This window comes from Bidens hawaiensis, unplaced genomic scaffold, assembly GCF_021521415.1.
Source record: "Bidens hawaiensis isolate Kalapana, Puna unplaced genomic scaffold, B.hawaiensis_p1.1 tig00002617_1, whole genome shotgun sequence".
Lineage (NCBI taxonomy): Eukaryota > Viridiplantae > Streptophyta > Magnoliopsida > Asterales > Asteraceae > Bidens > Bidens hawaiensis.
The window spans coordinates 895,549-911,548 of record NW_027491142.1 but is presented as its reverse complement, the minus strand read 5'-3'; the positions used below and the strand labels follow the sequence as shown (position 1 = coordinate 911,548).

Genomic DNA, 16,000 nt, shown 5'->3' with positions numbered 1-16,000 from the left:
GAATTTTTAGAAAATCAACCCATCGCGGTACGCGACGTGGATGTTACGCAGACTGCCACGTTACCTGACACGCGTCAGAAATGGGGATGACTCATCAACCCATCGCGGTACGCGACGCCTGTTTATTGAACCCATCGCGGTACCCGATGGGTCAGAAAATCAGCTATAAAAGGGGCAGAAATCAGCCTTCATTCTCTGCTCTGAATTTTTCTTTCTCTCTCAAATTTTCTTAAGTATGTTGGTATAATACCCGAGTGGTCGTAACGATATCCTATCCGATCGAAAGAAGCTTTTTATACACGAATCCAAAAGTTCTACCTGAATAAGGTAAGACATTGTGTCATCGTGTAAATTTCTAATCTCGTGATTATCGTTATGATTATTGGTTTATATTAACTTAGCTTTACTACATGGTATTTAACCTAGGTGCTTAATACCAGGAAGCTCCTAAACCGTAAACTTGCAAGGTGAGACATTCAAGTTTTTATGCCACTCACATTTGCGTGAGACAACTATTTTTCCGACACTGTCATGGTGATTTCAAAACCTACAAAACCCATGATAGATTGTCTAAATATTTTCAAATGTATTTATAAAGTATTTTAAAATACATTACAGTGATTAAGTCCCTGTAGACTTATGGGATGGTTACTACTGGTATTGTGGGGTTTTATATACAAGGCTTGCCTACTGGGCTATTACACGTTACTTATTGGACAAGTGTTAGCCAATAAGTAATATGACCACAGTCATAGATACGGTCTAGTGACAAGTACCTTTCGGTAATTTGTAAGCAGGCAGATGTACAAACATCTTAATGTTGTAATTGTATATGTGTCATTATAAATGAATGTACTCACCAGTATTTTCCGTTGATCAAATATTTTAAAACATGTTTCAGGTGAGATGATAAAGATAAAGGAATGGTGCCTGTGGGCCTTCCAGCTTAAATAAGTGGCTTATCACCAGAATAAAGAAACATGTTTTTGTTGTAAAATAGGGTTTATCCCTATAAAATATTTGTAAGGATAAATGAGTTTTATCCAACCTGATGAAATAAAAATCATGGTGTTTTACACTCTGATAATTTTTCCTAACTACGGCCCTGATAAATTTTCCGCTGCTAAATAATAAACACCGATACCACCACTCGCGTTCACGGCTCCCCTCCCGGGGTATGGGTTCGAGGGCTGTGACAATAAGTTAAGGTTTCTTTTTCTTGTGTATTACTCCAAAAAAATCTCTTTTTTTCACAAGTAGTTGACTTAAGCCCCAAAATTTAAGTGTTGCAATTAGCCGGCCCAACCTATGATCGGATGATGTATATATGGAACCCTTTAAATGTGGAAACATAAACGGAATCTCCGTATATAAAAATAACATTTTAGGAATTATCCTTTTTTACATTGTTTAAAATGCACTGTATGTGAAGAATAATTTAAAATGGTATATTAGAAGTGTAAATAAAATAAATAATAACATTGATACAATTATCCCTAATTTGTATTTAAGAAATTAAAACATATGGGAGGTCACATTTCACATATAAAAAACAAATTGTCCACAAAAGCTTTACGGAAGAAATAATTATTAAACAGGATAGATAGGGTTGTGACTTGTGACTTGTGACTTGATGAATAATTAAATAGGATAGATATGGTTGTGACTTGTGACTTGATGATTGTTGCAAAACATAAGCGTCCTAGCCTCGTCATAGAATTATGACTTGATGATTGCCACAAAACAACCAACTGTTCCTTGGATTTTCATTAACGGTGAATTACGGGTTCACAGAATAGTCCAAATAAGAATAAAATGAAGGGTCCAAGGGAAAGCCCACAAAGCCCAATAGAGATGGAGTAAAATAGAGAATAATCAGTGTGGCGTCACATCATAGCTAGAGGAGGGCACTGTTGCCTGGTCCAGGTGAATGACCCAAGAAACATTGTCTCCTAGGCTCAACAAAGGACAACGGACACATAGAGATAAGGAAGGTAAAGCGGGAAAGACAAAGAACGGGGGGAAATAGCTCTTTCCCCAGGATTTCAATATCATACTCTATGTAATCTATATCCCCTCCTCTCTTATAAGAAGAAGGACTCAATATTTGTCAATCTGATCAACCATTCTCCAAGTAATTAAGAATAAAAACATTCATAATAACATATTCAAATGAATAAAAACATTCATACTATTACTTATCAATCTGATCAACCATTCTCCAAGTAATTAAGAACTCGAGAATTCATCTAGGGTTCCAAAACATTGGCGCCATCCATGAGACTTGCTTGATTGAAAGTCTCACCAAAACCTTGAAAGAAGAATGGACAATCAGAGCCTAAAGGGAATGTCACTACTGTTTCCTTCCGACTTAGACGATGACCACCATCAAATACATCTCCGCCATCGTTTTCTCGCCGGAAAAAGGTTCTCGGTTCTACAACGTATTTTCTTTGCCGGAATCTTTTTCCAACTTTTTGAAAAATTATTTGATGTCAAGAGTTTTGATATATTCTCCGGCGTGTATTGAAAATTCAGGTATAATGATTGCTTTCAACCAACAAGACACATACCCATCTTCTTTTGTTGGTTTCAACTATGCCCTCGTCGTCGGACTGTTGAATCTGAAGTCGACGTCGCCGGTTGTTGGAGCTTATAAAACCTGATCTAGTCCAACCTGGTTGTAATTGATAGACATGCTTTGATAAAACAAGGGTTATTGGATCTGTTGCATTGTCGGAATCCCGGGAATCAGTTTAAAGAGGCAAATTAGAGTGATGTGAGACTTACTTTTGAGCTCTAAAGATGGGATAAATGTTTCGCGAATGCTCATAGGTAGATCTTGGTGAGTCATAGTCGGTTTTTCGCGGTTAAGTTGTCCGGTTAGAAATGGGGGTCAACAAGTTCAACCGCCCTAGATGGATAAACACATAAAAGGTATCTTTAATCATTTATATATTTTAATTATATTTTTATGTTCTTATACCAAAGAAAAAGGGGTGATAAAATCTAGGTGAATATAGGGTCAGAGGATTTGACCCTAGTGGTAAAAAACCATAATTTTTTTTCTTTCTCTTTTTAGATTATAAAAAATACTTAAAATCCATATTATTGGATTTCACAATCTTTTGTTATAAAGAAGAAAAAATAAAACAAACTCAAATTTTCAATACATGTGTGCAGTGTATTCCGTCTACTTAATATAAAAAAAATGGGTTGATAGGAAGTCCACTTTTAAAAAGTGATAGGAGGTGCACTTTTAAAAAGTTGATTGGAAGTTTCTTTTTAAAATTTGATGTGATATTACATACCCACATGAACCATATTCCTTCATAACAAAGCATCTTCCAAGACGAGCAAGTCATAACGGAGCCCCTTCCAAGAAGGAAGCTTCCTCTAAAGATAATCCATTCATAATGATGCTTCTTCCAAAACAATCCCTTCATTACAAATACTCAGCCCAGACAATCCATACTGAAGCCACGAGCCATATTACAAGAATATTTTCCAAAGAAGAAGATACCATTTCCAAGAGATTAGGTGTTTAAAAATTCTTCTAAGAAAAAGATATCATTGGGGTAAGAGTTCTCTACAAAGGAAAACAACCGCCTCCGTATTTTATTTTTTAAGAAGGATAATCCATTTTCCAATGAAGGAAGTATTTGAAAAGTTCCTCCCATAAGGAAGGAGAGCCTTTTATAACAACATCTCATATGGCAAGATTTTCCTCCAATGAAGAATAATCCCCTTTCCATTAGATGATGTATTCGAGAAGACCCTTCCGTGAGGAAGGAGATCCTTCCACGACAACCTTTTGAATTTCACGAATTTTATCTATAGGAGAAAAAGCCCCCTCAGATCTACTTACTACATCAACAACATCCCATACAAGAGTTTTTTTATAAAGAAGAGAAATCTCTGTCCAGGGGATGACACATGTGAAAACTGAATCCCATTCAGAAGGAACCCCCTCCCTACACCAACATGGAGCTGGGGGGCTAATTTGACATTGCATCATTGTGTTGTGGGTTTTCGTTATTAAAGGCTATTTAATAAAGCAAGAGGGACCTCATTCATGAGCTTCTATGTATGAAGACATATCTCATAAAGAAATCACCATTTTAGAGAGACTTCCAAGGAGAATAGTTCCCTTCCAATGAATTGATCTAGAAGATCTGGAATAGCAACCACTCATGTTTCATAACGAATCTATCTGGAAGGCTCTCGAGATTTATTAGGAGTAACCTCCTTCATCATTCGAGGATAAATTACTCAAAGAAGTTGAGATAAAAGACATCAAAGGGGTCATGGGACAAGCGAGGGAATCCTCATACAGCTAGATTAAAGACTTCTAACATATATCAATTAATTATGTTTTTATACTTATGATTAACAAATAATAATTGGTCGACCATACTTATAATTCCCCTAATGGGATAAAGCCCTCTAAAAGAGGCATCATACTTACAGTTCCCCCAGATGGGATAAAGCCCTTTAAAGGATGCACCATTCTTATAATTCTCCCAGATAGGATAAAGCCCTCTAAAAGATGCACCATTCTTATAATTCTCCACTAATGGTAAAATGACATCAGTTCTCCTTCACAAGTGTGAAAAGAAGGCCCGGGTGAGGGGCTTGGATCCATATACAAAATTAGCCTCATCAATGAGGCTCAATACTTATAAATACCCCCGTATAAAATAGCCCCATCAATGAGGCTTAATACTTATAATTTCCCCAAATGAAAATAACCACTTCTGAAAGGCTAAGAACTTACATTAAACCCCCCCCCCCCCCCCTAATGGGATAACCCCTTATAGGAGTCTCACGACTTAAATGTTTTCCACTAAATGAGACACCATCCATATACGCCCTCCCCCAATGAGGAAACAAAATCGAATCTCCTTCACAATGAGTGAAGGAAATCCCAGCTACAAATTGAGAGCCATCCTACTACATCCACTTCACAGGTTGGAGACCTTATAATACCTCTGCATACAAATTGAAAACATCATGATACACCCGCGAGCATGAGGTGAACCTTATAGCCCAAAATGTGCTTAAATACAACCTCGAATCAAAACATAATATCCACTAACATTGTTAACTTGGTTTGTTCATATTAACAGACAATACTTTGCAGAATAAACATATAGAAAGAATCCAAATTATCATTAATGTCGGTAGGATGATACATTTTCATCGTATATTATCACATTGGAGATTGTTTATGTCTTCGTCTTTATGTCCTACACTAAAAAAATCAAGGATAGCATGATCATTATTAGAGCCTGTCAATTGGCTACTAACAACTCCCAAGAAACTTGGACTTAACAACTCCCAAGGATAGTAGGATAACCTTGTTTTGGTTATGCTAAAGAAACTTGGGCTTAAAGTCCCTTATCACAATCATAAATAATTAGCATAAGGGACTGGGGACATGAAGAGACAATTACAGGACTGGGCCCAATGTATGGGGATGAGTTTGTAATGCTTGGTCCTTATCTCATCCCAATACTTCACCATCTCAACCTTACTAGGCCCAAATTTGATAAGTCAAAAAGGAATCAACCCATTGTGTTTATGTTTTACTCATTCTTTATTATATAGAAGAGGAACTGTGTATTTATATCATGGTAGATTCAAACTATCAAGAGAACTAGGTTAAGCTCGTGTGAACTAAATATCATCTACCTTAGCCATGTATCGAAAGAGGATCTCGTCCAAAACTAGCCCAATGAACTCGTCCAAAACTAGCCCAATGAATGGCTCTAAAAAGGATGAACCTATCCCATATGTGATAAGAAAGATGGGCTATGACTACATTATTCTCTTGTCCTTATCATAAATAATAAGGACTAGGGGGCTTGTAAAGCCTTCTATGAAAATAGGTCTCTGTCCCATGATAAGGACCAAGTCAGGAAAGCCCACGAGAAACCAAAATACTGGGAGAGTACTAGTTACTCCAACCAGATAAGAAGAAGATAGGAAATGTAAATTTCAAAGTGGGAAAAGGGAGCCAACAGTTAAGAGAAAGGTAGATGATTCGAAAGGTATCATGACATCTTGAGGGAAGAAGGAGAGACATTTTCAAAAATGTCGTTGGTTCAGGTGTGGGCAAGTAATGGGCTGAAAAAATAAAAGGGATTAGATAATATAAATCAAAGAAAGGTAAGGATGAGTCAGATCGGGGTTTCGTCCATTGCCTTTATCGTAAGTTACATGGATAATAGACGGGGAATACTTGAGGAAGCTAATGTGGAAATGAGCCTAAGAATAGCATTCTCACTCTAGCAATTGATGAGATAATGGTGATATCGACAAAGGATATGGGCACTAACCTTGTGAAGAAAGTTCGAAGATGGACAAATATCTTTAAAAGGTACATAGAGAAGTGTTGAGTTGTTTGAGATAACACAAAAATCGGGCAAATAGAGAAAACAACATTAACGAACACCTCTGGAGAATAAAGAAAGCGTCGTGATGGGTGAATCAAAAATGTAGAGCGGACTGATAAAAGTTCATTACACTCATCATAAATAATTAGCACAATGGAATGGGGAGACTTAAAGAGGTTACCTTTGAAATGGGTTCTCCAAATGGTAAAAGAAATAGGCTCAGCAGCAAACACGAGCTCAAAGTAAAGGTGGCTAAAGAAAGGAAGCCTGAAAGAGAGTAACCAAAACACCTTCCAAAGTAATTAAACGAAATCAAGGGTTCTAGAGGATTGGGGGCTGATCTAATCGATCTAAACAAGTGGTAGTACCAACCCGAAACAAAGGGTTAGAATAACACATGTGTCGAGCTATGTTGTCGAAATGGATGAGGTCTAAGTTAAAGAGAACAATGGTTCCAAAAGAAAACTCCTTAGTCGAGAACCAACATTCAATTGAAGTTTAAGGTGGATCACGCAAGAGGTCACAACAGAGGTAGAATAGAGACTTATTGTGAGTCCATTGTACTTGTCATAAATAACAAGCACAATGGACTGGGGGACTTGAAGAGCCTACATGAGATACAGGCTCATAGAACATCCCAAATAAGAAGAAAATGAATGGTCCAAGGGGAAGCCCACAAAGCCTAATAGAGATGGACTAAAATAGAGAATAATCAGTGTGGGTTCACATCATAGTTAGAGGAAGGAACTGTTGCCTAGTCCAGGTGAATAGCCCAACAAACATTGTCTCCTGGGCTCAACAAAGGACACAACGAACACATAGAGAAAAGGGGTTCAGCGGGAAAGATAAAGAACCGGGGGAAAATATCTTTCTCTCCAGGATTTCAATATTATACTCTGTGTAATCTATTTCCCCTCCTCTCCTATAAGGAGGAGTCAATATTTGTAAAAGGGGCAGATTCATAATAACATATTCAAATCAATAAATACATTCATACTATTACTTATCAGTTTGATCAACCATTCTCCAAGTAATCAAGAAATCGAGAATTCATCTAGGGTTCCAACAACATAGTTGAGGTTGCTAAAGGGTTTGACTAGATGTGACAATCGTCAATTTCAGGTTTACTCCGTTAACTCAACTCCGTCAATTCAAACTTTAGATCACTAAATCTATAACGCACACCTCATTACATTTAAACTAGGGTTTAAATGACGCTTAACACTTACTACAAGTGTAGTCTTTCGGGAATTGCACCGAAACGCAAACGAGTTGACGCAAACGATTGGTGAATAAACGAAAAACGTCAAAACACTAATTATGTGATAATTATGTGTTAGGATTATGTGTTATGTGATAACATGCTATATAATGTTAACTCAATGTGCAAAACTAAGTTAATTAAGCTAGAGATGTAACATTTGGAAGTTTAGGGACTAAAGTGTAACATGTTATTAAATAATATTATTATAAACCCTAACTCCCCTCCCTCTTTCCCTCACATAGCCGACGGCCAAACCCCCCCCCCCCCCTCCCCCTCTCCTCACAATCGGTTCACACACACACACATACCTCTTGGATTTTGATCTTGTTTTTCACAATTGAAGCATCCTATATCCGTTTCTAGCCATCTCCTACCTTCCTATTGCTTGTATTGGTGCTTTTGAAGGTATAAATTACAAACCCTAGGTCCGATTTTTCCTATGTATGGTGTTCATATGATTGTTGTTGATTTGATGGTGTATTGATGATGATTTGATAACTAGTTGTGATATTATTGCATGTTAATTGTTGTGTCTTTGAGTTTGAGATCAAATAAAACCCTAACTATGTATGTATGGTGTAATTGATATGCATGGATAGTAGTTATGGTGTCTAGAATGTTATATGAATGATTTGTGGTCCATAGATAGTTAAATTGTTGAGTTTGGATGCAAACAGTTTCTGGACAGATTGTGTTGTTGTTGTTTGATTGACTGTAACGGGGTGTAAAAGTGAAAATTTATTGAGATAATTGATACTACAGTAAACTAGGTTGAATCTAGTTTCTAAAAAATATAAATTTGCAATTTTTGGACGTGTAAAAGTTAACTTTTATGATTTTATAAAAACGTTGTGCAAAGCTGAGTTGTTAGACCTGCTGTTAGGTTGTTTTGTAAATGTTATATCTCATGAGCTACGAGACCAATTGGGTTGGTTCCACTTCTTAAAGTTGACTTGTTGAGTTAGGAACCTAACCCAAGTGGTCTTGCATTTATTGGATTTTTCGTTTAACGGGAATTTCAAATAACATTCTGTTGCGCATGAATTTGACTGTGATGAGTTTGCTGTAATGATTTGATTATTGTGAGAAACCTATGTGGAATAAAAATATAATAAAATATGTTCTAGAAACCTAGGACATATATTCTTTTGTGATGATTTTTGGTAAATTAATTGTGATGCTATGATCGGTGGGATAGACTAGTTTTTCAAGTAGAAATTCTGTCGTTAAGAAACTAGTTGCTGAATTTTGTGAAAGTTGCATGAAACAACGTGATTGCTAATTTATTATCGTGTTTTGACCAAATTGCCCTTGAGGGGAATGATTGCTAATTAATTGTCGTGTTTTGACCAAATTGCCCTTGAGGGGAATGATTGCTAATTAATTGTCGTGTTTTGACCAAAATGCCCTTGCGGGGAATAATTGCTAATTGATTGTCATGATTTGACCAAATTGCCCTCGTGGGGAATAATTGCTAGTTAATTGTTATGTGTTGACTAAATTGCCCTTACGGGGAGTAATTGCTAGTGATGTACATTATGAATACATGACACGTAAATAATTGCTCACGCATGTAACGTATCACAAATACACTTGTTAAAGTCACACACGATTCACAAACGAAACACGAAACATGTTGTGTGCATAGGTATTATGTGCCGGGTCTAGAGACTCGATAATATTCCGACACTTAGAAAAATCTCTTTGTTGTTTTAGAACGCTAGAGAGAGTTTTTCTTGTGACGCGCATCTTGGTGATTTATTTTGGGAATACTTCGCAAACAGTAAGTTCACTTACCCCTTTTAAACTATTTTCAAACGCTTTTCACTTGGGGGAGATAACATACTCCGAAAACGCATTTAAGATTTTGTTAGTATAAATTATATATCACTTGTAAAGACTAAGTGGCAAACGCGTTAACTAAAGTCCTTCATTCACATCGAACCGTTTAATATTGGATAATAGCGAGTCATTGTTGAGTAGTACTACTGGGTTTGACAAACCCCACCCAACGCTAAACTCGACTGGAGGTCGAGTGGGTGTAATCTTGGCTAAACACATACCATGGTCGGGATAGACCTGGTAGCAAGGCAAATGATAAACAGTCAGCTTCGGTGTCGAACACTTAGTAATACTTGTTTTACAGGCTAGCTACCTATAGATATATAATTGACATAACACTATCTGGTAACGCAAAACGCTTAACGCAAAACGCTGAACGCAAACGCTAAACGCTTTATTTTATATAAACTTGTGAACTCACCAACCCCGTGTTGACACTTTTAGTATGTTATTCTCAGGTAGCCGAGGCGGGCGCGCGGTTTAGGATCATGCATTGCTTGAAACACTTTTAATTATGCAAACATATTTTAAACTGTTATCATTGGGTTTTAAGTCGTCCTGCGTGACGCAACATTGGTTTCTATGGTTTTACGCTTCCGCGTTTAATTACTCTTAAACGTTTTCATGGTTTTGAAACTTTGTTTTATGGTTTGATTATAACTAATGATTCCGATCCTGTTAGTTCACACCCTCTGACGGTAAAACTCCGTTAGTGGATTTTGAGGGTGTGACACTAAATTGGTCACCAAACTTGAGTTAAGACTTAAGAGAGTGATAGTTACCTAAAACATGGGAGACTGTAAGTGTTGGGTTCGTAGGCCTTGTGTGGCCCGGTTTATTATTTGAAGTCCAAAGGGCAGATTAGTGTAGGGTGGCAAAACCGAAGCCCGACCCGGTTTGAATATTTTTTTGTCTTGGACCAGTGAAGATATTTTTTAGTGGGTCGTGATCAAGTGGAGTGGATTTGTTTTTTCACTTTGTTGGCGGAGATTTTTTTATTTGGTGGCAGAAATATTTTTTAGTAGTTTAGCCAAAAGTTTATTATATTTGCAAAGAACGAGCCAAGAACAGATATATCAAGATCCTATTTTCGTTGAAGAACCATTGTCAATCAGAAGGAGCATTAAAGAAACCAAAACCAGTGCCAACCACGCTTGTCAGGTTTTATCATTTCAGTTTAAAGTTTCAGTTTTCTGATTTACAGTTCGTTTTTCCGCTGCACGTTTAAATAGGTTGATTGTTTAACTGAGTTCAATAGAACAGCCGTTACGTTCAAGCCCATGCCATTGATGTGTCTGTCTATGTTTTTATCCAAGTTTTCGTTTTAGTCATTGTAATGGCAGAAGACGGAAATGTTTCGATACAGAAGTTTGATGGACAGAAGTTTGGTTGGTGGAAGATACGGATTGAAGCATCGCTTTGTCAGAAAGACTTGGATGTAGTGCTTGAGGATGAAAAACCAAAATAGTTGTCAGAAGCAGAGTGGAAGAAGTTAGACAAGAAAGCTAGGGCTTGTATTACATTGTCGTTGTCGGAAGATGTGGCGTTTAACGTCATGAAAGAAACCACGGCTCGTGGTATGATGGAGGCGTTATCCAACATGTATGAGAAGCCTTCGGAAGCGAATAAGGTCTATCTTATTAGAGAGCTAGTGACAATAAGAATGAAAGAGGGTGGGTCAGTTACAACGCATGTTAATAATCTTAATTTGAACCTCTCCTGCTTAGTGTCAGTCGACATTAAGTTTATTGATGAAGTTCAAGGTCTTTTGCTATTATCCTCTTTGCCGACAGTTGGTTGCAAACAGTGACTGTGGTTTGTAGTTCGTCTACAAAAATTACTTTTGATGTGATTTGGGATTTGATTCTTGGAGAAGATTCAATACGCAGAAGTTCAGGTGAATCAGCAGGTAATATATTAGTCACAGAAGGCAGAGGTAGGGGAAAACAACGAGGCAGTGGGAGCAGGAAGAGGAGTCAGTCTAAGACTCGTAAAGATATTGAATGCTGGGGTTGTAAAGAGAAGGGACACTTCAGGAATCAGTGTCTGAATGATAAGAATGAAAGGAAAGAAGTCAACACTGCAGAAGAATGCCCAGAGGATGAGTTTTTAGTCTTAGTGTTGAGAGTAACGTTGATTCTTGGGTGATGGATGATGGTGCATCGTTTCATGCCACTCACTGTAGTGAAACAATGAAGAATCTAAAGTTTGGGGACTTTGAAAAGGTTCGACTAGCAAACGATGATATTCTAGAGGTTACGGGTATGGGAGATGTTGATTTGATAACTTCATCCGGTACTTCTTGGAATTTGAAAGATGTTAGGGTTATTCAAAGTTTGAAGAAACGTTTGATTTCAGTCGAACAGTTGGATGACCAAGGGCACGGTGTTAAGTTCGGGAATGGGCAATGGAAAGTAGTCAAAAGGAATCTCATGGTTACTTGTGGCAAGAAAATAGGTATGTTGTATATGGTCGATATGTCACCGAAAGGAGTGGATCCAGTTTTGGTGAAAGACAAAGTCCGGTTCACAGAATCTCATGGGCAGAAGTAGGTTTGTTTTGCAAGTAACAAACCCAGATCCAGAGTGAAGATTCGGGATGAAAGAGCTAGGAAGGTTAAATCAGTCGGATGACATCGTAACAGTGGGAGAACAGGTTGTGTTTCAGTTACAGTTCCAGGTCGACAGTGGATTAAGAAAACCAGTATTCCAGCTGTAAAAGTCTCTCCAGTGGATTACTTGTTGAATACGGAGAGTGTTTGTTCTCAGAGTATCTCAGGATCTGATAGTTTGTTTCAGTGGGAGCCGTTAGGGACAGAGAATGGGTCAGGGGCAGTATTAGCCGTGACTGACGTGTTAGAGCTCCGGGGAGCTTCAACGGGCCTTCAGGTTCATTGATGAGAAGGCGGTGGCAACTAGAAGATGTTTAGATTACAGAAGTACGTTGAAGAGTGCAGACGAGAGTACTCAAGGCCTCCGAGTGGGAGATTGTTGGGTTCGTAGACCTTGTGTGGCCCGGTTTATTATTTGAAGTCCAAAGGGCAGACTGGTGTAGGGTGGCCAGACCGAAGCCCGGCCCGGTTTGGATTTCTTGTTCAATAATTTACAAACCCTAGTTCAATTTCTATTGAAACAACGCTATGTACTTGTAACAATTTTTCACTCAATAATGAATATCTAGTTGCCACCCGTTGACGTAGGTCAGCTTAGACCGAACCGCGTTAAATCATCGTGTCTGTTTATTGCTTTCGTGTTTGTGTTCGGTTCGTATGCGTGTTTAATCCTAATAAACAACCCCCAACACTCAAGTCACTGGATTCCCATCATAGGTGGGTACAACACTATGCCAAGCCCACTTATAACATTTGGCAATCAACATAGGATTAAAACAAAACCGGTTGTTCGGTTCGGATCCAAGTTGATTTGGATGGAAATAATATGAACCAATAGAAACCGATTGATAATAAAATAGAAAGTAAAAATCTATACTATATAATAAATAAAAGTTTTCTCATGCCACATGTCATTCTCTTATTCATTCTTATTCTTTCTTCCCGCCTCTCTCTCCTATTAATTATACATACTTTTTAAAGTTTTTTTTATATATTTTTCAAAAACGTTAGGTTTATTTATTAAACATTTTTATTATTTAACGGGTTCATTGTTAAAAACACGTGGATCTTTAATTGAACCCGACCCGCCTTCTTTGCACCTGTAACCGTAACATCTTTCTTTCTATCCAAATTTTGTCGATCAAATTCTCCTTTACTGTACATTCTTCAAGTAATCGAACGTTTTCTTCTATTGATGGTTGGTTCGTATCGATTGTACCGTTTATGTTCTCATAATACTATTTTACTTTAGTTGCTACCATATTTTTAGTGTATTATTTAATTTTGTATCGAAAGAAATATTTAAAGATTTATGATTTATATTTAAGTTTGTGAATAGTAGTTATAATTTAACTTTGTGCTTACTTAATGTATTATTCAACTTTATTTATCAAAAGTTATCACTTTCAAAATTGAAGTTGTCCAACCCGTGTAAAACACGGGTACATAACCTAGCAAATAAATAAATAATTGTAATGTACTCTTAAGCTTAAAAGCTGAAAATAAACATTTAAAACTAACGTTGTTAGCCTTTCTTGGCTATGGATAACGGAGATATAGATCATTAGGGATTGTATCCCAAGGGTTATAAACCACAGAGACGAAATCCATGTATGTGGTCTACCTTCTACCCTATAGATATTAGCCAACCCATAGAAACTTTTTTAGTGTAAAAAGGTATTTGTAATCGTTTTAAACCATTGATGGACTTTAATATTCAAAATTTATCGAGTCACATGTATTAATATGAATTAAATAGAAATATGTTAGTTTTTTTTTTTATGATATTTACCGTCGTCGTTTTTGTTCCGTTTTGCAGGAGAAAAGGCCCAGATTCTGGTGTATGTTTGGCCCGTTTATTTTGACTAAATAAAAACATATCCGTAGACGGTAGACCGTAGTCACTGTCGCTGACCAGATCAACCAATATCCATGCTTATAGGGCCTTTTTATAAAGAGCCCATTAGTTAAAGTTGGACTCGAATGCTGAGGTTCACATCCAATCCAAGATTTGGTTTGGAGTTTGCAGCCTAAAACTTGTCTTGTCCACTACAACCAAGTGGCAAAGAGTGTTGTCAAAAAATTAGTGTAACATCTAAACTTTCTTCAATTATACTGTACAATATATGAAATACAAAATAAAAAGATAAAGCTAACGAAATTACAAGGCATTTTATTTGATGTATTGCAATAATCTGCATTGACTTTTAGCATTCATAATATAGACATCCAAAACCAACAAGTTAGACAAGATCATATATATAAGAAAGGTTAGTTAAGAAAGCTGAAATTTAGCCGGCATTAAAATCTTTGGAAAGTATAATAAAATCCACAAAATAAACCAACAGTAACATAATACGTGTAAATTGTCGGATGTATTTTAGCCCACTAGTTAGGTTTGAGTTTCCATTATACAATATACATGCAAGTGCTTTTTTGGTAGCTAAGTTTTATATTTTCAAACTTCAAAGTTTTATACTAGTTGTTTTTTACTTTTTGTAAATAACCATCGTTCGTCAATGATCGCTCGGTTATAGACATTACTAACTGGTCCATAACTTCTTTACTCTTGCCATATTTTCCGACAGTCTTATAAAAGTGGTACCAACCGAGGAGATTTTATAGCGCAATTTTGTATTTATGGTGATTTTCAAAATCACACTATATATTTTGGGTATTTACTTTAGTAAATGCAACAAAAACAGCTGAGGCAATAGAAAGGAAAATGCATCCAATTTGGTCACTTTACAAAGATAACGTTAGCACTTCAAGAAATATACTTTAATTTTATATTCACCCATATTTTATGTTAATTCTTGTATATTTTATTAAACATGCAATATTCATATTGACGACATAAGAGTATTCACATCTCATCCCCTAAATTTATGTGAGGAGAGTATGTAAATTATAGGGTGAGATTTTGAGTGGTTGTGAGTGTAAATTATAGAGTGAAGAGAAAAATGTAGTAATTTTTTGTAAATTTGGGGAAACATTTAAGGAACATTGTTTGCCCCTATTTATTTTTTAATATTTATTGGATTGGTTGTGAGTAGAGGAGAGAGAAAACTGTAATGATAAAGGTATAAAAAAATATTATTTAATTGAACATGAGAGAGAAATAGAATGTTTTTTAATGTAATTATAGAGATAAGGATAAAGAATGCTCTAAAACATTGTGTAAAAGTAAGATTTGATAGATAGACGCGAGTCTGTACAATAGGTGTAAATGAAATTTATGTTTTGAAATATAATTCATAATAACTTTTATGTATACTTTAATGTTTATGTAATCGTATTAATTATTAAATTAAAGAAAATCGTTATTAATTAACAGATCAGAATCTAGACGTTTACAGATGACCGGCCAATATTTTTAAGAGATAAATATTTATAACAATAGACAAGAAACCAACTTTTCTGTGACATAAAAAGGTGACACGTAATCATTATTTTGTTAGATACAGAAGATAGAAAAATAGAAGATAAAAGATTTAACGTATCCTAAAATTCATAATAGGTGGGAGACGTTAACATTTTTTTTTTTTTTGTTTTTAAATTATAAAGATTTTATTTCTACTGATGAAACATAGATATTACATCAATATAGCAGGTAGGCGGGCAACAAGCTGCGCCGCCACCCCTTTCTGAATTGCAAACCCTAACCTGCTAAAAACATACTCCTGCCCCTTTGGAGTCGACACATTGCTATGCACAACCTTTTGGACCCTGGTTAGAAAACGGATAGCTTCCGGTGCCAAGGAGCCAAATGTGTTAAAGATAAACCAATTGTTTCCTTTACTTGACAGTCTAATTAAACCTTAACAGTAATATTTAACACTTCTATTAATTCAACTTTCGTGTCTTCACTTCATCATATAAGTC

The 16,000-nt window shown here is 36.4% G+C and overlaps 1 long non-coding RNA gene across 1 annotated transcript; it reads left to right on the top strand.

Annotated features, from left to right (window-relative positions):
- Positions 1-419: 419 nt before the first annotated feature.
- Positions 420-990, top strand: LOC143620562 (uncharacterized). Its single transcript, XR_013151357.1, has 2 exons — positions 420-480; positions 916-990. It is a non-coding gene; the product is annotated as an uncharacterized LOC143620562 (long non-coding RNA).
- Positions 991-16,000: the final 15,010 nt, after the last annotated feature.